General features: G+C 46.2%; 1 long non-coding RNA gene across 21 annotated transcripts in view; it reads left to right on the top strand.

Moving 5' to 3' along the window:
* Positions 1-26,186, top strand: part of LOC134958509 (uncharacterized) — a 728,433-nt gene that overhangs the window by 666,995 nt on the left and 35,252 nt on the right. The window lies entirely within an intron of this gene.

The raw sequence follows: 26,186 nt of genomic DNA, 5'->3' as shown, positions 1-26,186 counted from the left end.
CAGAGGTTCAAAGACCTGCTGGTGAGAAAATTGTCAAGTCAAGCGGAACGGGACCCGTCAACAGCTCCTCCTTCACATTCTCCCGCAACTGGGGGTGCGAGGAAAAGGCTAAGAATTCCTAGCCCACCCGCTGGCGGTGATGCAGGGCAGTCTGGAGCGAGTGCCACTGCTGACATCTGGTCCGGACTGAAGGACCTGCCAATGATTCCTGACATGTCGTCTACTGTCACTGCATATGATTCTCTCACCATGGAAAGAATGGTGGAGGATTATATGAGTGACCGCATCCAAGTAGGCACGTCAGACAGTCCGTACGTATACTGGCAGTAAAAAGAGGCAATTTGGAGGCCCTTGCACAAACTGGCTTTATTCTACCTAAGTTGCCCTCCCTCCAATGTGTACTCCGAAAGAGTGTTTAGTGCAGCCGCTCACCTTGTCAGCAATCGGCGTACGAGGTTACTTCCAGAAAATGTGGAGAAGATGATGTTCATCAAAATGAATTATAATCAATTCCTCCGTGGAGACATTCACCAGCAGCAATTGCGTCCAGAAAGTACACGGGGACCTGAGATGGTGGATTCTAGTGGGGACGAATTAATAATCTGTGAGGAGGGGGATGTACACAGTGAAAGGGGTGAGGAATCGGAGGATGATGATGAGGTGGACATCTTGCCTCTGTAGAGCCAGTTTGTGCAAGGAGAGATTGATTGCTTCTTTTTTGGTGGGGGCCCAAACCAACCAGTAATTTCAGTCACAGTCGTGTGGCAGACCCTGTCGCTGAAATGATGGGTTCGTTAAAGTGTGCATGTCCTGTTTATACAACATAAGGGTGGGTGGGAGGGCCCAAGGACAATTCCATCTTGTACCTCTTTTTTCTTTAATTTTTCTTTGCATCATGTGCTGTTTGGGGACAATTTTTTGGAAGTGCCATCCTGTCTTGATTGACACTGCAGTGCCACTCCTAGATGGGCCAGGTGTTTGTGTCGGCCACTTGTGTCGCTTAGCTTAGTCAAACAGCCACCTTGGTGCGCCTCTTTTTTTCTTTGCATCATGTGCTGTTTGGGGACAATTTTTTGGAAGTGCCATCCTGTCTTGATTGACACTGCAGTGCCACTCCTAGATGGGCCAGGTGTTTGTGTCGGCCACTTGTGTCGCTTAGCTTAGTCAAACAGCCACCTTGGTGCGCCTCTTTTTTTCTTTGCATCATGTGCTGTTTGGGGACAATTTTTTGGAAGTGCCATCCGGTCTTGATTGACACTGCAGTGCCACTCCTAGATGGGCCAGGTGTTTGTGTCGGCCACTTGTGTCGCTTAGCTTAGTCAAACAGCCACCTTGGTGCGCCTCTTTTTTTCTTTGCATCATGTGCTGTTTGGGGACAATTTTTTGGAAGTGCCATCCTGTCTTGATTGACACTGCAGTGCCACTCCTAGATGGGCCAGGTGTTTGTGTCGGCCACTTGTGTCGCTTAGCTTAGTCAAACAGCCACCTTGGTGCGCCTCTTTTTTTCTTTGCATCATGTGCTGTTTGGGGACAATTTTTTGGAAGTGCCATCCTGTCTTGATTGACACTGCAGTGCCACTCCTAGATGGGCCAGGTGTTTGTGTCGGCCACTTGTGTCGCTTAGCTTAGTCAAACAGCCACCTTGATGCGCCTCTTTTTTTCTTTGCATCATGTGCTGTTTGGGGACAATTTTTTGGAAGTGCCATCCTGTCTTGATTGACACTGCAGTGCCACTCCTAGATGGGCCAGGTGTTTGTGTCGGCCACTTGTGTCGCTTAGCTTAGTCACACAGCAACCTTGGTGCGCATCTTTTTTTCTTTGCATCATGTGCTGTTTGGGGACAATTTTTTTGAAGGGCCATCCTGCCTGACACTGCAGTGCCACTCCTAGATGGGCCAGGTGTTTGTGTCGGCCACTTGTGTCGCTTAGCTTAGTCACACAGCGACCTTGGTGCGCCTCTTTTTTTCTTTGCATCATGTGCTGTTTGGGGACTATTTTTTTGAAGTGCCATCCTGCCTGACACTGCAGTGCCACTCCTAGATGGGCCAGGTGTTTGTGTCAGCCACTTGTGTCGCTTAGCTTAGCCATCCAGCGACCTCGGTGCAAATTTTAGGACTAAAAATAATAGTGTGAGGTGTTCAGAATAGACTGGAAATGAGTGGAAATTATGGTTATTGAGGTTAATAATACTATGGGATCAAAATGACCCCCAAATTCTATTATTTAAGCTGTTTTTTAGGGTTTTTTGAAAAAAACACCCGAATCCGACAAAAAATTTTCGGTGAGGTTTTGCCAAAACGCGTCCGAATCCAAAACACGGCCGCGGAACCGAACCCAAAACCAAAACACAAAACCCGAAAAATTTCCGGTGCACATCACATTGGTACAGTGTGTACAAGAGCATTCTACAAGGTTTTACTACCATAATAACCCTATATGTGCACAGCTGTATATAATTTGGAACCTCACAACTAATCATTTCTGCCCCATACTACCAGCAGCCCTGGGGAATATGTCCTTAACACCTAATATTGGGGTAATTCAGACCTGATCGCTGGGCAGCGATTTTTGCAGCCCTGCGATCGGATAGTCGCCGCCTACAGGGGGAGTTTATTTTAGCTGTGCAAGTGTGCGATCGCATGTGTATCAGAGCTGTACAAACTGATTTTGTGCAGTCTCTGAGTAGCTCAGAACTTACTCAGCCGCTGCAATCACTTCAGCCTGTCCGGGGGCAGAATTGACGTCAGACACCCTACCTTCTAAAGCTTGGACACGCCTGCGTTTTTCCAGACACTCCTTGAAAACGGTCAGTTGCCACCCACAGACGCCTTCTTCCTGTCAATCTCCTTGCGATCGCTAGTGTGTTCGGATTTTTCGCATCCCATCGCTGACCGGCGATCCCCATTGCTGCGATCCGTCGCGCCTCGAGGTGCATGCGCAGTTCAGATCTGATCGCAGGCTGTGAGAAAACGCAGCCTAGTGATCAGGTCTGAATCGGCCCCATGGTTTATTGTGTTTTCACTGGAAACAAATTTGCCTAGCCCTAAACTGGACTGTTGCAGTTCCATTTACATTTTATTTGTGATTATGTTACTGCGCGTACTAATGCTCTGATTGGTGAAAAGCTCCTCTGAACCAATTCATTTTCTAACCCACAATTGGCTCTAAGGATGTAAATGTTCTAAGGTTCTTACCAGCTTCAAGTTGGTATACCCAGTGCGCATTTTAATGCTCCAATTGGCTACTGGACTCTTGGTTGACCGGTGAATTTATTATGGCTTTGGTTGTTGTAGCCATAATCATTTTTATTTAATTTTTTACATTTTTATGTTGTGTAAATTATTTATTAATAATAATAATAATAATAATAATAATAATAATAATAATTTGATGTATATAGCGCTCTTTCTCCAACAAAATTCAAGGCGCTTTACAGGCATCAAAAACAAAGCGCATAGTACAAAGAAGCAATACAGAAGTAAAAAGAAAACCTAGAGCGTATAACCAGAGTAATGAAGGGTTGGTGCAGAAATTTTGGGTAACAATTTCCATGGGTTGTATATTTCATCCACAAAAGGTACCACATGAGGCAGCCATCTTACATATTGTTCAATGTCCGAGACTTGTCCTTCTGCCTAAATAACTCTATTGTTATTCCTGACACCAGTATTCATAGCTTTGTATTTAAAAAAAAATAATTAATAATATTAATAATATATACTGAAAGTGAAAATATGTATGTATGTGTGTTCTTCATAGGCTACTATATGGCTTGGTGGATATTGACCAAACTTGGTACACAAACCCTCCATTATCCAACCTAAAATACTGGCAGGGTTTAAACTAAAAAAAAAATCTTATATAGAAAACTGATTTGTCTGTTTGTCTGTCTGATTATGCATTCGGGTACCCTGCACGATTGGGATGAAACCAATGCAAAATGATCCAGTTGGATCCTGCCCAGTTAGGGTCCCGGTCGGCCCTCTTGGCGAAATGCGCCGGGAAGAACTTTGACCCAGGGAGCCTGTTCTGGCCCTTGCACTGGATGGGTTTGGAAGAAAACTTCACAGAGTGGTAACAGTGAATCCCAGAAGACATACTAGGGGGTTGGGGTTGGTTGGACCTCACGTCGGAACGCGCTGGGCAGAACTTTGACTCAAGGAGCCTGTTCTTGGTCTTCCACTGGATGGATTTGGAAGAAAACTTCAAAGAGTGGTAACATTGGATCCATGACGACATACTAGGGGGTTGGGGTTGGTCGGACCTCACAGCAGAATTCTCTGGGCAGAACTTGGACCCAGTGAGCCTGTTCTGGGCCTTCCACTGGATGGATTTACATTGGATCCCAGAAGACATACTAGGGGGTTGGGGTTGGTCGGACCTCACAGCTGAATACACCAGGAAGAACTTTGACCCAGGGAGTCTGTTCTGATCCTTCCACTGGATAAATTTGGATGGACACTTCACAGAGTGGTAACATTGTATCCCGGAAGACATACTAGGGGGTTGGGGTCACAGTTGGACCTCTCGTTGGTGTACGCTGGCCAGAACTTTGACACAGGGGTCCTGTTTTGGCCCTTTCACTGGATTGATTTGGATGAAAACTTTAATGAACTGCAATTACTGACAGAAATAACCATTATTCAATAACCTGAAATAACAGAAATGGAGGTGAGAAGACAAAAATATGTTGTGTACCTAAAAGACTTGGAATACCAACATTAATAACAGAAGGAAAACTTTAAACCCATCTTGCAATGGAAAAGTGATTATAAAACTGAACAGACAGAAAAGCCGGGGATCGGGGTTACTGGCGACACCCCAAACACGACACTGGGCAGCCACCTCATGGGTGTGTTGGAAGAGCTACTAAGCTAGTAATTATTTTTAATATGTAGACAGTTACATCCAACTCATCAATAACATAATAACTGGAAAATTTAAACTACGGCAATGCCGGATACTTCGGCTAGTGTGTGTGTATATATTCTCAATTTCACTACTTAAATATTTGTTTGATAGCAACATGATGCATTTAGCTAAAATTCTCCAGAAGAAGTGACAGTGCCAAGTTCCTCTTTTTTATAAGCCACAAAAAACAGCTTTATATAGCGTCTGCCTTATTGGAAATAATATTCATCAGAGGTTATTTCACTCTATTATTTCATCGACGTATTTCAGGACCACTCTAGGCATTTAGGGCTTTATGACTAAGATTTAAAGATAGCTTGGTGTATACTGAGAAGTGATGTCTTTATTAGAAGGGCGATGTGTAACTTTTACCACTATGCATCCTGTGTAATATTTATAGGACCTCTCCATCTAGCATTCAGGTTTCCTTATATAAAATAGCTACTAATAACATTCACATTACACACACTGACAAGATATTTTACATTGTTACAATTGCTGTGCGACAGAGTATAACAGGGCTGGCCAAACCAGTCCTCGAGATCTACCAACAGGTCACATTTTCCAGACCACCTAGCTGGTGCACAGGTGTAGTCATTACTAATGAAGATGTGCTGCATTCATTCCTAACTGACAATTCTACAGATCTCCAGGAGGCCTGGAAAACATGAACTGTTGGTAGATCTCGAGGACCGGTTTGGCCAGCCCTGGAGTATAAGATATAAGGTCTACAATCAATACATCTACCTTTAATGGTAGACCTGCATTAGGTCGACAGGTTCAAAAGGTTGACGGGGTCAAAAGGCCGACATGTAAAAGGTAGATAGTTCAACAGTTTGACAGGGTCAAAAGATCGACATGACAATGTTAGAGACAGAAGTTTTTTATAATTTTTTTCAACTTTTCCATACTTTACCATCCACGTGGACTACGATTGGGAATAGCAACCTGTGCTGAGCGCAGCGGTAGCGGAACGAGGCACCTTGCCCAAAGTTTGTTTGTGTCAGAAAAGTGACAACACGCCCCCCCAAAAAATAAACAAATAAATATTGTGTCGACCATTTCCATTACCTTTTCTCTGACGTCCTAGTGGATGCTGGGACTCCGTCAGGACCATGGGGATTAGCGGCTCCGCAGGAGACAGGGCACAAAAATAAAAGCTTTAGGACTAGGTGGTGTGCACTGGCTCCTCCCCCTATGACCCTCCTCCAAGCCTCAGTTAGGTTTTTGTGCCCGTCCGAGCAGGGTGCAATCTAGGTGGCTCTCCTAAAGAGCTGCTTAGAAAAAGTTATTAGGTTTTTTATTTTCAGTGAGTCCTGCTGGCAACAGGCTCACTGCAACGAGGGACTTAGGGGAGAAGAAGTGAACTCACCTGCGTGCAGGATGGATTGGCTTCTTAGGCTACTGGACACCATTAGCTCCAGAGGGATCGAACACAGGCCCAGCCATGGAGTCCGGTCCCGGAGCCGCGCCGCCGACCCCCTTGCAGATGCCGAAAAGTGAAGAGGTCCAGAAACCGGCGGCAGAAGACTTTTCAGTCTTCATGAGGTAGCGCACAGCACTGCAGCTGTGCGCCATTGTTGTCAGCACACTTCACACCAGCGGTCACTGAGGGTGCAGGGCGCTGGGGGGGGGCGCCCTGGGCAGCAATGATAATACCTTGTTCTGGCTAAAAATACATCACATATAGCCCCTGGGGCTATATGGATGTATTTAACCCCTGCCAGGTCTCACAAACACCGGGAGAAGAGCCCGCCGAAATAGGGGGCGGGGCCTATCTCCTCAGCACACAGCGCCATTTTCCTGCACAGCTCCGCTGCGAGGAAGGCTCCCAGGACTCTCCCCTGCACTGCACTACAGAAACAGGGTAAAAAAACAGAGAGGGGGGGCACTTTTTTGGCGATATTGATATATTAAGCTGCTATAAAGGAAACAACACTTCTGTAGGGTTGTTCCTATATATTTATAGCGCTTGGGTGTGTGCTGGCAAACTCTCCCTCTGTCTCCCCAAAGGGCTAGTGGGGTCCTGTCTTCGATAAGAGCATTCCCTGTGTGTCTGCTGTGTGTCGGTACGTGTGTGTCGACATGTATGAGGACAATATTGGTGTGGAGGCGGAGCAATTGCCGGTAATGGTGATGTCACCCCCTAGGGAGTCGACACCGGAATGGATGGCTTTGTTTATGGAATTACGTGATAATGTCAGCACGTTACAAAAATCAGTTGACGACATGAGACGGCCGGCAAACCAGTTAGTACCTGTCCAGGCGTCTCAGACACCGTCAGGGGCTGTAAAACGCCCTTTACCTCAGTCGGTCGACACAGACCCAGACACGGACACCGAATCTAGTGTCGACGGTGAAGAAACAAACGTATTTTCCAGTAGGGCCACACGTTATATGATCACGGCAATGAAGGAGGCTTTGCATATCTCTGATACTGCAAGTACCACAAAAAGGGGTATTATGTGGGGTCTGAAAAAACTACCTGTAGTTTTTCCTGAATCAGAGGAATTGAATGAAGTGTGTGATGAAGCGTGGGTTAACCCCGATAGAAAACTGCTAATTTCAAAGAAGTTATTGGCATTATATCCTTTCCCGCCAGAGGTTAGGGCGCGCTGGGAAACACCCCCTAGGGTGGATAAGGCACTCACACGCTTATCAAAACAAGTGGCGTTACCGTCTCCTGAAACGGCCGCCCTCAAGGATCCAGCTGATAGGAGGCTGGAAACTACCCTGAAAAGTATATACACTCATACTGGTGTTATACTGCGACCAGCCATCGCCTCTGCATGGATGTGCAGTGCTGGGGTGGTTTGGTCGGATTCCCTGACTGAAAATATTGATACCCTGGATAGGGACAGTATTTTATTGACTATAGAGCAATTAAAGGATGCTTTTCTTTATATGCGAGATGCTCAGAGGGATATTTGCACTCTGGCATCGAGAGTAAGTGCGATGTCCATATCTGCCAGAAGAAGTTTATGGACGCGACAGTGGTCAGGTGATGCGGATTCCAAACGGCATATGGAAGTATTGCCGTATAAAGGGGAGGAATTATTTGGGGTCGGTCTATCGGATTTGGTGGCCACGGCAACAGCCGGGAAATCCACCTTTTTACCTCAGGTCCCCTCCCAACAGAAAAAGACACCGTCTTTTCAGCCGCAGTCCTTTCGTTCCTATAAGAACAAGCGGGCAAAAGGACAGTCATATCTGCCCTGAGGCAAAGGAAAGGGTAAGAGAGTGCACCAAGCAGCTCCCTCCCAGGAGCAGAAGCCCTCCCCGGCTTCTGCAAAGCCCTCAGCATGACGTTGGGGCTTTACAAGCGGACTCAGGGGCGGTGGGGGGTCGACTCAAGAATTTCAGCGCACAGTGGGCTCACTCACAGGTGGACCCCTGGATCCTGCAGGTAGTATCTCAGGGTTACAGGTTGGAATTCGAGAAGTCTCCCCCTCGCCGGTTCCTAAAGTCTGCTCTGCCAACGTCTCCCTCAGACAGGGCGACGGTATTGGAAGCCATTCACAAGCTGTATTCTCAGCAGGTGATAGTCAAGGTACCCCTCCTACAACAGGGAAAGGGGTATTATTCCATACTATTTGTGGTACCGAAGCCGGACGGCTCGGTAAGACCTATTCTAAATCTGAAATCTTTGAACCTGTACATACAAAAATTCAAGTTCAAGATGGAGTCACTCAGAGCAGTGATAGCGAATCTGGAAGAAGGGGACTTTATGGTGTCCCTGGACATCAAGGATGCTTACCTGCATGTCCCAATTTGCCCTTCACATCAAGGGTACCTCAGGTTCGTGGTGCAAAACTGTCATTATCAGTTTCAGACGCTGCCGTTTGGATTGTCCACGGCACCTCGGGTCTTTACCAAGGTAATGGCCGAAATGATGTTTCTTCTGCGAAGAAAAGGCGTATTAATTATCCCTTACTTGGACGATCTCCTGATAAGGGCAAGGTCCAGAGAACAGCTGGGGGACGTAGTAGCACTAACCCAAGTAGTGCTGCAACAGCACGGGTGGATTCTGAATTTTCCAAAATCTCAATTGACCCCGACGACACGTCTGCTGTTCCTGGGAATGATTCTGGACACGGTTCAGAAAAAGGTGTTTCTTCCGGAGGAGAAAGCCAGGGAGTTATCCGAACTTGTCAGGAACCTCCTAAAACCAGGAAAAGTGTCTGTGCATCAATGCACAAGAGTCCTGGGAAAAATGGTGGCTTCTTACGAAGCGATTCCATTCGGCAGATTCCACGCACGAACTTTTCAGTGGGATCTGCTGGACAAATGGTCCGGATCGCATCTGCAGATGCATCAGCGGATAACTTTGTCTCCACGGACAAGGGTGTCTCTTCTGTGGTGGTTGCAGAGTGCTCATCTGTTAGAGGGCCGCAGATTCGGCATACAGGACTGGGTCCTGGTGACAACGGATGCCAGTCTGAGAGGCTGGGGAGCGGTCACACAGGGAAGAAACTTCCAGGGAGTGTGGTCAAGCCTGGAGATGTCTCTTCACATAAATATACTGGAGCTAAGAGCGATTTACAATGCTCTAAGCCTGGCAAAACCCCTGCTTCAGGGTCAGCTGGTGTTGATCCAGTCGGACAACATCACGGCAGTCGCCCACGTAAACAGACAGGGCGGCACAAGAAGCAGGAGGGCAATGGCAGAAGCTGCAAGGATTCTTCGCTGGGCGGAAGATCATGTGATAGCACTGTCAGCAGTGTTCATTCCGGGAGTGGACAACTGGGAAGCGGACTTCCTCAGCAGACACGATCTACACCCGGGAGAGTGGGGACTTCATCCAGAAGTCTTCCACATGATTGTGAACCGTTGGGAAAAACCAAAGGTGGATATGATGGCGTCCCGCCTCAACAAAAAACTGGACAGTTATTGCGCCAGGTCAAGAGACCCTCAGGCAATAGCTGTGGACGCTCTGGTAACACCGTGGGTGTTCCAGTCATTGTATGTGTTTCCTCCTCTGCCTCTCATACCAAAAGTACTGAGAATTATACGGCAAAAGGGAGTAAGAACGATACTCGTGGCTCCGGATTGGCCAAGAAGAACTTGGTACCCGGAACTTCAGGAGATGCTCACGGAAGATCCGTGGCCTCTACCTCTAAGACGGGACCTGCTTCAGCAGGGACCGTGTCTATTCCAAGACTTACCGCGGCTGCGTTTGACGGCATGGCGGTCGAACGCCGAATTCTAAGGGAAAAAGGCATTCCGGAAGAGGTCATCCCTACCCTGGTAAAAGCCAGGAAGGAGGTGACTGCACAACATTATCACCGCATTTGGAGAAAATATGTTGCGTGGTGTGAGGCCAGGAAGGCCCCGACGGAGGAATTTCAACTGGGTCGATTCCTACATTTCCTGCAAACAGGATTGTCTATGGGCCTCAAATTAGGGTCCATTAAGGTTCAAATTTCGGCCCTGTCGATTTTCTTCCAGAAAGAATTGGCTTCAGTTCCTGAAGTCCAGACTTTTGTAAAAGGAGTACTACATATACAGCCCCCGGTTGTGCCCCCAGTGGCTCCGTGGGATCTTAATGTAGTTTTGGATTTTCTCAAATCCCATTGGTTTGAGCCACTCAAATCGGTGGATTTGAAATATCTTACATGGAAAGTAACCATGCTACTGGCCCTGGCTTCAGCCAGGAGAGTGTCAGAATTGGCGGCTTTATCGTATAAAAGCCCATATCTGATTTTCCATTCGGACAGGGCAGAACTGCGGACGCGTCCTCAGTTTCTGCCTAAGGTGGTTTCAGCGTTTCACCTGAACCAGCCTATTGTGGTGCCTGCGGCTACTAGCGATTTGGAGGATTCCAAGTTGCTGGACGTTGTCAGGGCATTGAAAATATATATTTCAAGGACGGCTGGAGTCAGAAAATCTGACTCGCTGTTTATACTGTATGCACCCAACAAGCTGGGTGCTCCTGCTTCTAAGCAGACGATTGCTCGTTGGATTTGTAGCACAATTCAACTTGCACATTCTGTGGCAGGCCTGCCACAGCCTAAATCTATCAAGGCCCATTCCACAAGGAAGGTGGGCTCATCTTGGGCGGCTGCCCGAGGGGTCTCGGCATTACAACTCTGCCGAGCAGCTACGTGGTCGGGGGAGAACACGTTTGTAAAATTCTACAAATTTGATACCCTGGCTAAAGAGGACCTGGAGTTCTCTCATTCGGTGCTGCAGAGTCATCCGCACTCTCCCGCCCGTTTGGGAGCTTTGGTATAATCCCCATGGTCCTGACGGAGTCCCAGCATCCACTAGGACGTCAGAGAAAATAAGATTTTACTTACCGATAAATCTATTTCTCGTAGTCCGTAGTGGATGCTGGGCGCCCATCCCAAGTGCGGATTGTCTGCAATACTTGTACATAGTTATTGTTACAAAAATATCGGGTTGTTATTGTTGTGAGCCGTCTGTTCAGAGGCTCCTACGTTTGTCATACTGTTAACTGGGTTCAGATCACAAGTTGTACGGTGTGATTGGTGTGGCTGGTATGAGTCTTACCCGGGATTCAAAATCCTTCCTTATTGTGTACGCTCGTCCGGGCACAGTATCCTAACTGAGGCTTGGAGGAGGGTCATAGGGGAGGAGCCAGTGCACACCACCTAGTCCTAAAGCTTTTATTTTTGTGCCCTGTCTCCTGCGGAGCCGCTAATCCCCATGGTCCTGACGGAGTCCCAGCATCCACTACGGACTACGAGAAATAGATTTATCGGTAAGTAAAATCTTATTTTTAGTGTAGATATAATAATCCAGGGATCCGGACTATAGGTCGACAGTAAGTAGGTCGACACTATCTAGATCGACCACTATTGGTCGACAGTAAGTAGGTTGACATGATTTCTAGGTCGACAGGAACTCTAGGTCGACATGTTCTAGGTCGACATGACAAAAGGTCGACATGAGATATTTTTTTTAAACATATTTTAAACTTTTTCATACTTTACGATCCACATGGACTACAATTGGGAATGGTAACCTATGCCGAGTGCAGCAGTAGCGGAGCGAGCCATACGAGGGGACATAATGCGGGTTCCAGGTCACTGTACGGAGAAAACGGAAAAAAGCAAAAAAATAACTCATGTTGACCTTTTCTTGTGTTGACCTAGTACATGTCGACCTAGAGTCCCTGTCGACCTAGAAACCATGTCGACCTACTTACTGTCAACCAATAGTGGTCGACCTAGACACTGTTGACCTAAATCTAATCTACCTAACATACCACACCCAATAATCCATATCCCCTTCACCAGCCCCTATGAACGGGTTCAGTACGAAATCCCGCTGGACGGGATCCCGGCGGTCGGAATACCGACAGCGGAATCCCGACAGGGGTGGCGAGCGGAACACCACTAATTTATTCTCCCTCTATGGGTGTCGTGGACATCCACGGACAGAGAATATGTTGGGATTGTGCCGGTCGGGATTCCAGTGTCGGTATTCCGACTGCCGGGATTCCGTCCGGCAGGATCTTGACCGCATTCCCTTTGAACAACCTCCTTTTCTTCATATTGTGTGCTGGCAGGGGTTGATTTAGGGGTGAGGGCATCCCTAGGCACAACAGTAACGGCAGCCACCTGCCTGCCTAATTTTATTATTTTAATTGATTGGTTATAATCTCATTTGATGATAGTTAATTTAGTAGAATAATACAAAAAAGCCACTATGACATTTTTTTTTTTTTCAATTATGCTTACTGGGGCAGTATGTACACTCCAGTGGACGGCATATGGTACAGTACAGTGGAATATTTTGCAGTTACTGGTACATTTTGGGCTGACAGTACCAACCCAAGCATCCAAGTGCCTCCTATGCCTAATGGGATAGTCACCACTGTGTGCTGGACTGTGACATCATAGCAGTACAGTAGCAAGGCACAGTGACGCTCATGGCTTCATAATGCAGGAAGATCATGGGACAAGCAACAAGGGAGCAGGAAGATATGTGAAGGGGGCATCCTAAGGGGGATTCAGTATGATTTACCGGGGTCCAATATACCGACAGCGACATCCCGGCCACGGGGTGAGCACAAAGAGTCCCCTTGCGGGCTCACTGCGCTCATCACTGGATCTGTTCCTACTCTATGGGTGTCGTGGACACGAATAGTCCTGTAGCGCCGGTATTCCGGCTGGCAGCATTGCTGGCTAGTGGGATTCCGGCATCGGTATCCTGACCGCTGGGATCCCGACAGCCGGCAAATTAAACGTCACCCTGCAAGATGGAAATGGGTGATTCTGGGGCAGAAACGTGAGGGCTGTTTGTATTGCATGTCACTATTGTGTGTGTGTGTGTGTGTGTGTGTGTGTGTGTGTGTGTGTGTGTGTGTGTGTGTGTGTGTGTGTGTCTAGAAGTAACTTGCCGGTATTTGTTGATTTCCCTCCAGGCAACATCCTGGGTCGGAGAAGGAGGGGTCCACTGTCAGAGGGGAAGGGTCTGACAAATCATGTCATTTGGAACTAACCCCTTGTGATGCAATAGCGTGAACTGCGGAATTGTGCCCAGGAATGCCCCCCATTTTACTAGGGGGTAGGATGCAGGAAGGTTCTGCGGCATCGTGCGCCCATCCTACCCATTTCACTAGGGAATAGGATGAAGGCAGGGTTCTGTACTCTTGCTAAAGTGTGTGTGACCCCCAAAATATTCAAGAGTCTTTTGAAAGTTTCAGAAGACAACTGTGACTAAAGCTGGGTACACACTACACCAGTGGTTTCCAAACTTTTTTGAGTTACGGCGCCCTAGAATATCAGATTTTTTTTCACGGCACCCCGAGGCCAAAAAATTCTTATTGAGAAATTTAGAAAGAAATATTACATTAAGTAGATCACGTTTATATGTCATCCTTAGGGTCAGTTGTGTGGTGAGGGACAAGATTTGCTTCTGTTTGGCCACATATTTTATGACTGGCAGCCACCAGCACTGGTTTTGCCTATTACATTGACCATGAATAATTTGAATTGGTCCTGGACCACCAACCCAGGGCACCTCTGCAAGTGTCCAGAGGCACCCCAGGGAGCCACGGCACACAGTTTGGGAACCACTGCACTGCACGATTTGTTGTGCAATCGTGGTACCTACAACCACTCTGACCATTGTCTCGTTCTTACTAGAGATGAGCGGGTTCGGTTTCTCGGAAACCGAACCCCCCCCGAACTTCACCCTTTTTACAAGGCAGGTTCGAACCTTCCCGCCTTGCTCGGCTAACCCGAGCGCGCCCGAACGTCATCATCCCGCTGTCGGATTCTCGCGAGATTCGGATTCTATATAAGCAGCCGCGCGTCGCCGCCATTTTCACTCGTGCATTGGAGATGATAGGGAGAGGACGTGGCTTGCGTCCTCTCCGTTTATTGTTGAAGTTGATTGGTTTATTGCTTAATTGTGGGGAGGACTGGGGAGCAGCTGTTAGGAGGAGTACAGTGCAGAGTTTTGCTGATAAGTGACCACCAGTTTTTATCCGTTCTCTGCCTGAAAAAAACGCTCCATACCATATCTGTGCTAAGTGTGCTGCATAATATATCTGTGCTGAGTGCTCACACTGCTTAATTGTGGGGACTGGGGAGCAGCTGTATTATATAGCAGGAGTACAGTGCAGAGTTTTGCTGACAGTGACCACCAGTATACGTTTATTGCCTGAAAAACACTCCATATCTGTGCTCAGTGTGCTGCTTTATTGTGGGGACTGGGGACCACCAGTATAATTAATATTATATAGGAGGAGTACAGTGCAGAGTGCACTGCTGTACCTACCTCTGTGTCGTCATCCATTAAGTATACTATCTATCTACATTCTATACCTGTGGTGCATTTTAGTTTTGCAGTTTGCTGACACAGTGACCACCAGCATACTATATATAGCAGTACGGTAGGCCACTGCTGTACCTACCTCTGTGTCGTCATCCATTAAGTATACTATCCATCTACATTCTATACCTGTGGTGCATTTTAGTTTTGCAGTTTGCTGACACAGTGACCACCAGTATACTATATATAGCAGTACGGTAGGCCACTGCTGTACCTACCTCTGTGTCGTCATCCATTAAGTATACTATCCATCTACATTCTATACCTGTGGTGCATTTTAGTTTTGCAGTTTGCTGACACAGTGACCACCAGTATACTATATATAGCAGTACGGTAGGCCACTGCTGTACCTACCTCTGTGTCGTCATCCATTAAGTATACTATCCATCTACATTCTATACCTGTGGTGCATTTTAGTTTTGCAGTTTGCTGACACAGTGACCACCAGTATACTATATATAGCAGTACGGTAGGCCACTGCTGTACCTACCTCTGTGTCGTCATCCATTAAGTATACGATCCATCTACATTCTATACCTGTGGTGCATTTTAGTTTTGCAGTTTGCTGACACAGTGACCACCAGTATACTATATATAGCAGTACGGTAGGCCACTGCTGTACCTACCTCTGTGTCGTCATCCATTAAGTATACTATCCATCTACATTCTATACCTGTGGTGCATTTTAGTTTTGCAGTTTGCTGACACAGTGACCACCAGTATACTATATATAGCAGTACGGTAGGCCACTGCTGTACCTACCTCTGTGTCGTCATCCATTAAGTATACTATCCATCTACATTCTATACCTGTGGTGCATTTTAGTTTTGCAGTTTGCTGACACAGTGACCACCAGTATACTATATATAGCAGTACGGTAGGCCACTGCTGTACCTACCTCTGTGTCGTCATCCATTAAGTATACTATCCATCTACATTCTATACCTGTGGTGCATTTTAGTTTTGCAGTTTGCTGACACAGTGACCACCAGTATACTATATATAGCAGTACGGTAGGCCACTGCTGTACCTACCTCTGTGTCGTCATCCATTAAGTATACTATCCATCTACATTCTATACCTGTGGTGCATTTTAGTTTTGCAGTTTGCTGACACAGTGACCACCAGTATACTATATATAGCAGTACGGTAGGCCACTGCTGTACCTACCTCTGTGTCGTCATCCATTAAGTATACTATCCATCTACATTCTATACCTGTGGTGCATTTTAGTTTTGCAGTTTGCTGACACAGTGACCACCAGTATACTATATATAGCAGTACGGTAGGCCACTGCTGTACCTACCTCTGTGTCGTCATCCATTAAGTATACTATCCATCTACATTCTATACCTGTGGTGCATTTTAGTTTTGCAGTTTGCTGACACAGTGACCACCAGCATACTATATATAGCAGTACGGTAGGCCACTGCTGTACCTACCTCTGTGTCGTCATCCATTAAGTATACTATCCATCTACATTCTATACCTGTGGTGCATTTTAGTTTTGCAGTTTGCTGACACAGTGACCACCAGTATACTATATATAGCAGTACGGTAGGCCACTGCTGTACCTACCTCTGTGTCGTCATCCATTAAGTATACTATCCATCTACATTCTATACCTGTGGTGCATTTTAGTTTTGCAGTTTGCTGACACAGTGACCACCAGTATACTATATATAGCAGTACGGTAGGCCACTGCTGTACCTACCTCTGTGACGTCATCCATTAAGTATACTATCCATCTACATTCTATACCTGTGGTGCATTTTAGTTTTGCAGTTTGCTGACACAGTGACCACCAGTATACTATATATAGCAGTACGGTAGGCCACTGCTGTACCTACCTCTGTGTCGTCATCCATTAAGTATACTATCCATCTACATTCTATACCTGTGGTGCATTTTAGTTTTGCAGTTTGCTGACACAGTGACCACCAGTATACTATATATAGCAGTACGGTAGGCCACTGCTGTACCTACCTCTGTGTCGTCATCCATTAAGTATACTATCCATCTACATTCTATACCTGTGGTGCATTTTAGTTTTGCAGTTTGCTGACACAGTGACCACCAGTATACTATATATAGCAGTACGGTAGGCCACTGCTGTACCTACCTCTGTGTCGTCATCCATTAAGTATACTATCCATCTACATTCTATACCTGTGGTGCATTTTAGTTTTGCAGTTTGCTGACACAGTGACCACCAGTATACTATATATAGCAGTACGGTAGGCCACTGCTGTACCTACCTCTGTGTCGTCATCCATTAAGTATACTATCCATCTACATTCTATACCTGTGGTGCATTTTAGTTTTGCAGTTTGCTGACACAGTGACCACCAGTATACTATATATAGCAGTACGGTAGGCCACTGCTGTACCTACCTCTGTGTCGTCATCCATTAAGTATACTATCCATCTACATTCTATACCTGTGGTGCATTTTAGTTTTGCAGTTTGCTGACACGGTGACCACCAGTATACTATATATAGCAGTACGGTAGGCCACTGCTGTACCTACCTCTGTGTCGTCATCCATTAAGTATACTATCCATCTACATTCTATACCTGTGGTGCATTTTAGTTTTGCAGTTTGCTGACACAGTGACCACCAGTATACTATATATAGCAGTACGGTAGGCCACTGCTGTACCTACCTCTGTGTCGTCATCCATTAAGTATACTATCCATCTACATTCTATACCTGTGGTGCATTTTAGTTTTGCAGTTTGCTGACACAGTGACCACCAGTATACTATATATAGCAGTACGGTAGGCCACTGCTGTACCTACCTCTGTGTCGTCATCCATTAAGTATACTATCCATCTACATTCTATACCTGTGGTGCATTTTAGTTTTGCAGTTTGCTGACACAGTGACCACCAGTATACTATATATAGCAGTACGGTAGGCCACTGCTGTACCTACCTCTGTGTCGTCATCCATTAAGTATACTATCCATCTACATTCTATACCTGTGGTGCATTTTAGTTTTGCAGTTTGCTGACACAGTGACCACCAGTATACTATATATAGCAGTACGGTAGGCCACTGCTGTACCTACCTCTGTGTCGTCATCCATTAAGTATACTATCCATCTACATTCTATACCTGTGGTGCATTTTAGTTTTGCAGTTTGCTGACACAGTGACCACCAGTATACTATATATAGCAGTACGGTAGGCCACTGCTGTACCTACCTCTGTGTCGTCATCCATTAAGTATACTATCCATCTACATTCTATACCTGTGGTGCATTTTAGTTTTGCAGTTTGCTGACACAGTGACCACCAGTATACTATATATAGCAGTACAGTAGGCCACTGCTGTACCTACCTCTGTGTCGTCATCCATTAAGTATACTATCCATCTACATTCTATACCTGTGGTGCATTTTAGTTTTGCAGTTTGCTGACACAGTGACCACCAGTATACTATATATAGCAGTACGGTAGGCCACTGCTGTACCTACCTCTGTGTCGTCATCCATTAAGTATACTATCCATCTACATTCTATACCTGTGGTGCATTTTAGTTTTGCAGTTTGCTGACACAGTGACCACCAGTATACTATATATAGCAGTACGGTAGGCCACTGCTGTACCTACCTCTGTGTCGTCATCCATTAAGTATACTATCCATCTACATTCTATACCTGTGGTGCATTTTAGTTTTGCAGTTTGCTGACACAGTGACCACCAGTATACTATATATAGCAGTACGGTAGGCCACTGCTGTACCTACCTCTGTGTCGTCATCCATTAAGTATACTATCCATCTACATTCTATACCTGTGGTGCATTTTAGTTTTGCAGTTTGCTGACACAGTGACCACCAGTATACTATATATAGCAGTACGGTAGGCCACTGCTGTACCTACCTCTGTGTCGTCATCCATTAAGTATACTATCCATCTACATTCTATACCTGTGGTGCATTTTAGTTTTGCAGTTTGCTGACACAGTGACCACCAGTATACTATATATAGCAGTACGGTAGGCCACTGCTGTACCTACCTCTGTGTCGTCATCCATTAAGTATACTATCCATCTACATTCTATACCTGTGGTGCATTTTAGTTTTGCAGTTTGCTGACACAGTGACCACCAGTATACTATATATAGCAGTACAGTAGGCCACTGCTGTACCTACCTCTGTGTCGTCATCCATTAAGTATACTATCCATCTACATTCTATACCTGTGGTGCATTTTAGTTTTGCAGTTTGCTGACACAGTGACCACCAGTATACTATATATAGCAGTACGGTAGGCCACTGCTGTACCTACCTCTGTGTCGTCATCCATTAAGTATACTATCCATCTACATTCTATACCTGTGGTGCATTTTAGTTTTGCAGTTTGCTGACACAGTGACCACCAGTATACTATATATAGCAGTACAGTAGGCCACTGCTGTACCTACCTCTGTGTCGTCATCCATTAAGTATACTATCCATCTACATTCTATACCTGTGGTGCATTTTAGTTTTGCAGTTTGCTGACACAGTGACCACCAGTATACTATATATAGCAGTACGGTAGGCCACTGCTGTACCTACCTCTGTGTCGTCAAGTATACTATCCATCCATACCTGTGGTGCATTTCAGTTGTGCGCAGTAAATATAGTAGTAGGCCATTGCTATTGATACTGGCATATAATTCCACACATTAAAAAATGGAGAACAAAAATGTGGAGGTTAAAATAGGGAAAGATCAACATCCACTTCCACCTCGTGCTGAAGCTGCTGCCACTAGTCATGGCCGAGACGATGAAATGCCATCAACGTCGTCTGCCAAGGCTGATGCCCAATGTCATAGTAGAGAGCATGTAAAATCCAAAAAACAAAAGTTCAGTAAAATGACCCAAAAATCAAAATTAAAAGTGTCTGAGGAGAAGCGTAAACTTGCCAATATGCCATTTACGACACAGAGTGGCAAGGAACGGCTGAGGCCCTGGCCTATGTTCATGGCTAGTGGTTCAGCTTCACATGAGGATGGAAGCACTCATCCTCTCGCTAGAAAAAAGAAAAGACTTAAGCTGGCAAAAGCACAGCAAAGAACTGTGCGTTCTTCTAAATCACAAATCCCCAAGGAGAGTCCAATTGTGTCGGTTGCGATGCCTGACCTTCCCAACACTGGACGGGAAGAGCTTGCGCCTTCCACCATTTGCACGCCCCCTGCAAGTGCTGGAAGGAGCACCCGCAGTCCAGTTCCTGATAGTCAAATTGAAGATGTCACTGTTGAAGTACACCAGGATGAGGATATGGGTGTTGCTGGCGCTGGGGAGGAAATTGACAAGGAGGATTCTGATGGTGAGATGGTTTGTTTAAGTCAGGCACCCGGGGAGACACCTGTTTTCCGTGGGACGAATATGGCCATTGAAATGCCTGGTCAAAATACAAAAAAATCAGCTCTTCGGTGTGGAATTATTTCAACACAAATGCGGACAACAGGTGTCAAGCCGTGTGTTGCCTTTGTCAAGCTGTAATAAGTAGGGGTAAGGACGTTAACCACCTCGGAACATCCTCCCTTATACGTCACCTGCAGCGCATTCATCATAAGTCAGTGACAAGTTCAAAAACTTTGGGTGACAGCGGAAGCAGTCCACTGACCACTAAATCCCTTCCTCTTGTAACCAAGCTCCTGCAAACCACACCACCAACTCCCTCAGTGTCAATTTCCTCCTTACCCAGGAAAGCCAATAGTCCTGCAGGCCATGTCACTGTCAAGTCTGACGAGTCCTCTCCTGCCTGGGATTCCTCTGATGCATCCTTGAGTGTAACGCCTACTGCTGCTGGCGCTGCTGTTGTTGCTGCTGGGAGTCGATCGTCATCCCAGAGGGGAAGTCGGAAGACCACTTGTACTACTTCCAGTAAGCAATTGACTGTCCAACAGTCCTTTGCGAGGAAGATGAAATATCACAGCAGTCATCCTGCTGCAAAGCAGATAACTCAGGCCTTGGCAGCCTGGGCGGTGAGAAACGTGGTTCCGGTATCCATCGTTAATTCAGAGGCAACTATAGACTTGATTGAGGTACTGTGTCCCCGGTACCAAATACCATCTAGGTTCCATTTCTCTAGGCAGGCGATACCGAAAATGTACACAGACCTCAGAAAAAGACTCACCAGTGGCCTAAAAAATGCAGTTGTACCCAATGTCCACTTAACCACGGACATGTGGACAAGTGGAGCAGGGCAGACTCAGGACTATATGACTGTGACAGCCCACTGGGTAGATGTATTGCCTCCCGCAGCAAGAACAGCAGCGGCGGCACCAGTAGCAGCATCTCGCAAACGCCAAGTCGTTCCTAGGCAGGCTACGCTTTGTATCACTGCTTTCCATAAGAGGCACACAGCTGACAACCTCTTACGGGAACTGAGGAAGATCATCGCAGAATGGCTTACCCCAATTGGACTCTCTTGGGGATTTGTGACATCGGACAACGCCAGCAATATTGTGCGTGCATTACATCTGGGCAAATTCCAGCACGTCCCATGTTTTGCACATACATTGAATTTGGTGGTGCAGAATTATTTAAAAAACGACAGGGGCGTGCAAGAGATGCTGTCGGTGGCCCGAAGAATTGCGGGCCACTTTCGGCATTCAGGCACCGCGTACAGAAGACTGGAGCACCACCAAACATTCCTGAACCTGCCCTGCCATAATCTGAAGCAAGAGGTGGTAACGAGGTGGAATTCAACCCTCTATATGCTTCAGAGGATGGAGGAGCAGCAAAAGGCCATTCAAGCCTATACATCTGCCCACGATATAGGCAAAGGAGGGGGAATGCACCTGACTCAAGCGCAGTGGAGAATGATTTCAACGTTGTGCAAGGTTCTGCAACCCTTTGAACTTGCCACACGTGAAGTCAGTTCAGACACTGCCAGCCTGAGTCAGGTCATTCCCCTCATCAGGCTTTTGCAGAAGAAGCTGGAGACATTGAAGGAGGAGCTAAAACAGAGCGATTCCGCTAGGCATGTGGGACTTGTGGATGGAGCCCTTAATTCGCTTAACCAGGATTCACGGGTGGTCAATCTGTTGAAATCAGAGCACTACATTTTGGCCACCGTGCTCGATCCTAGATTTAAAACCTACGTTGTATCTCTCTTTCCGGCAGACACAAGTCTGCAGAGGTTCAAAGACCTGCTGGTGAGAAAATTGTCAAGTCAAGCGGAACGTGACCCGTCAACATCTCCTCCTTCACATTCTCCCGCAACTGGGGGTGCGAGGAAAAGGCTAAGAATTCCGAGCCCACCCGCTGGCGGTGATGCAGGGCAGTCTGGAGCGAGTGCTGACATCTGGTCCGGACTGAAGGACCTGCCAATGATTACTGACATGTCGTCTACTGTCACTGCATATGATTCTCTCACCATGGAAAGAATGGTGGAGGATTATATGAGTGACCGCATCCAAGTAGGCACGTCAGACAGTCCGTACGTATATTGGCAGGAAAAAGAGGCAATTTGGAGGCCCTTGCACAAACTGGCTTTATTCTACCTAAGTTGCCCTCCCTCCAGTGTGTACTCCGAAAGAGTGTTTAGTGCAGCCGCTCACCTTGTCAGCAATTGGCGTACGAGGTTACTTCCAGAAAATGTGGAGAAGATGATGTTCATCAAAATGAATTATAATCAATTCCTCCTTGGAGACATTCACCAGCAGCAATTGCCTCCAGAAAGTACACGGGGACCTGAGATGGTGGATTCCAGTGGGGACGAATTAATAATCTGTGAGGAGGGGGATGTACACAGTGAAAGGGGTGAGGAATCGGAGGATGATGATGAGGTGGACATCTTGCCTCTGTAGAGCCAGTTTGTGCAAGGAGAGATTGATTGCTTCTTTTTTGGTGGGGGCACAAACCAACCAGTCATTTCAGTCACAGTCGTGTGGCAGACCCTGTCGCTGAAATGATGGGTTCGTTAAAGTGTGCATGTCCTGTTTATACAACATAAGGGTGGGTGGGAGGGCCCAAGGACAATTCCATCTTGCACCTCTTTTTTCTTTCATTTTTCTTTGCATCATGTGCTGTTTGGAGACAATTTTTTGGAAGTGCCATCCTGTCTTGATTGACACTGCAGTGCCACTCCTAGATGGGCCAGGTGTTTGTGTCGGCCACTTGTGTCGCTTAGCTTAGCCATCCAGCCACCTTGGTGCGCCTCTTTTTTTCTTTGCATCATGTGCTGTTTGGGGACAATTTTTTGGAAGTACCATCCTGTCTTGATTGACACTGCAGTGCCACTCCTAGATGGGCCAGGTGTTTGTGTCGGCCACTTGTGTCGCTTAGCTTAGTCACACAGCCACTTTGGTGCGCCTCTTTTTTTCTTTGCATCATGTGCTGTTTGGGGACAATTTTTTGGAAGTGCCATCCTGTCTTGATTGACACTGCAGTGCCACTCCTAGATGGGCCAGGTGTTTGTGTCGGCCACTTGTGTCGCTTAGCTTAGTCACACAGCCACCTTGGTGCGCCTCTTTTTTTCTTTGCATCATGTGCTGTTTGGGGACAATTTTTTGGAAGTGCCATCCTGTCTTGATTGACACTGCAGTGCCACTCCTAGATGGGCCAGGTGTTTGTGTCGGCCACTTGTGTCGCTTAGCTTAGTCACACAGCGACCTTGGTGCGCCTCTTTTTTTCTTTGCATCATGTGCTGTTTGGGGACTATTTTTTGGAAGTGCCATCCTGTCTTGATTGACACTGCAGTGCCACTCCTAGATGGGCCAGGTGTTTGTGTCGGCCACTTGTGTCGCTTAGCTTAGTCACACAGCCACCTTGGTGCTCCTCTTTTTTTCTTTGCATCATGTGCTGTTTGGGGACAATTTTTTGGAAGTGCCATCCTGTCTTGATTGACACTGCAGTGCCACTCCTAGATGGACCAGGTGTTTGTGTCGGCCACTTGTGTCGCTTAGCTTAGTCACACAGCCACCTTGGTGCGCCTCTTTTTTTCTTTGCATCATGTGCTGTTTGGGGACAATTTTTTGGAAGTGCCATCCTGTCTTGATTGACACTGCAGTGCCACTCCTAGATGGGCCAGGTGTTTGTGTCGGCCACTTGTGTCGCTTAGCTTAGTCACACAGCGACCTTGGTGCGCCTCTTTTTTTCTTTGCATCATGTGCTGTTTGGGGACAATTTTTTGGAAGTGCCATCCTGCCTGACACTGCAGTGCCACTCCTAGATGGGCCAGGTGTTTGTGTCGGCCACTTGTGTCGCTTAGCTTAGTCACACAGCGACCTTGGTGCGCCTCTTTTTTTCTTTGCATCATGTGCTGTTTGGGGACAATTTTTTGGAAGTGCCATCCTGTCTTGATTGACACTGCAGTGCCACTCCTAGATGGGCCAGGTGTTTGTGTCGGCCACTTGTGTCGCTTAGCTTAGTCACACAGCCACCTTGGTGCGCCTCTTTTTTTCTTTGCATCATGTGCTGTTTGGGGACAATTTTTTGGAAGTGCCATCCTGTCTTGATTGACACTGCAGTGCCACTCCTAGATGGGCCAGGTGTTTGTGTCGGCCACTTGTGTCGCTTAGCTTAGTCAAACAGCCACCTTGGTGCGCCTCTTTTTTTCTTTGCATCATGTGCTGTTTGGGGACAATTATTTTGAAGTGCCATCCTGTCTTGATTGACACTGCAGTGCCACTCCTAGATGGGCCAGGTGTTTGTGTCGGCCACTTGTGTCGCTTAGCTTAGTCACACAGCCACCTTGGTGCGCCTCTTTTTTTCTTTGCATCATGTGCTGTTTGGGGACAATTTTTTGGAAGTGCCATCCTGTCTTGATTGACACTGCAGTGCCACTCCTAGATGGGCCAGGTGTTTGTGTCGGCCACTTGTGTCGCTTAGCTTAGCCATCCAGCGACTTCGGTGCAAATTGTAGGACTAAAAATAATATTGTGAGGTGTGAGGTGTTCAGAGTAGACTGGAAATGAGTGGAAATTATGGTAATTGAGGTTAATAATACTATGGGATCAAAATGACCCTTAAATTCTATGATTTAAGCTGTTTTTTTAGGGTTTTTTGAAAAAAACACCCGAATCCAAAACACACCCGAATCCGACAAAAAATTTTCGGTGAGGTTTTGCCAAAACGCGGTTTTGCCAAAACACGGCCGCGGAACCGAATCCAAAACCAAAACACAAAACCCGAAAAATGTCTGGTGCACATCACTAGTTCTTACACATCGTTCATCACATCACCCTATCTGATGTCCTGCACGTTTGACGGGACTATGCGATGTATGATGTGGAGATTGTTGTACAGTGTATATGCCGGGACACACAATTACACCATAGAAAGGATTGTTGGATGATCGGTGCGTCATTCTGGTGTGTACCCAGATTAAGAAATACTCTCACAAAGGCTGTACTGGCAGAACAACGTATTGGCTTCTTTACGTCTCTTGATCTATTGCAGACTGAGGAGTCTATTCATGAAGCAGTGAAAACTGGAGAAGTGAGCCAGTGGAGAAGAACCAATCAGCATTGAAGTAACATCTATAATTTGCATACTACAAAATCATACAGAGCAGCTGATTGGTTGCCATGGGCAACTTCTCCACTGGCTCACTTCTCCACTCTTTTCACTGCTTCATGAATAGACCCCTTAGTGCTTGAAATGCGCCAGTCTAGTGGTACAGTGAAAGTTAACCAGTGCATTTCACAATCTACACATATGTGATCCTTGAAAGAAGCACTGTCCTGTTTTGGGAGTATTTTAGGATTTGTGTTAAGAAACTCTTTTCTTTGCTGATTAAAGCAAAATCTAAAAAAAAATAAAACCCTTAGACCACTGGTTCCCAAACTTTTTTGAATCATGGCGCCCTAGAGTATCAGATTTTTTTTTTTACGGCACCCCTAGGCCAAAAGTTTATTTTAGAAAGAAATATTACATTAAGTACATTGTGTTTATATGTTATCCATAGGTTCAACTGTGTGGTGAAGGGCAAGATTTGCTTCTGTTTGTCTTTATGTTTTAAGATTAGCAGCCACCAGCACTGGTTTTGCCTATTACATTGACCATAAATAGTTTGGATTGGTCCTGGACCACCAACCCAGGGCACCCCTGCAAGTTCCCTGAGGCACCCCAGGGTGCCACGGCACACAGTTTGAGAACCACTGCCTTAGACTATAAAGTCATATTATTTGCATTCAAACTTGCAGTGTCCCCACCAGCCATACCTCCATATGTGAATTGAATAATCTGCACTTTGTTGTTACCTAGGAGGCTGCAAGCCTGTCTGTTAGATTCTTGCTCAAGAGTCATGCAATAAGGCAACTTTTGGCAAAGAAATGTGATAGTATGATTGACATATTTAGTTAATTATGAACCCGTAATTCATTTAGTTAATTATTTAGCTCAGTTATAGAATGTATTTAATTATATTACTGTATAAGAGTGGATTTTGCTTTCCGTTTTAAAGCATTTATATAGACATTGGATCAAAATGTATGTTTCCTGTCATACAATAGTGTGC

This window comes from Pseudophryne corroboree, chromosome 9 (assembly GCF_028390025.1).
Source record: "Pseudophryne corroboree isolate aPseCor3 chromosome 9, aPseCor3.hap2, whole genome shotgun sequence".
Taxonomy (NCBI): Eukaryota; Metazoa; Chordata; class Amphibia; order Anura; family Myobatrachidae; genus Pseudophryne; species Pseudophryne corroboree.
Note: the sequence above shows the minus strand (reverse complement) of the source record. Positions and strands in the feature narration are given on the sequence as shown.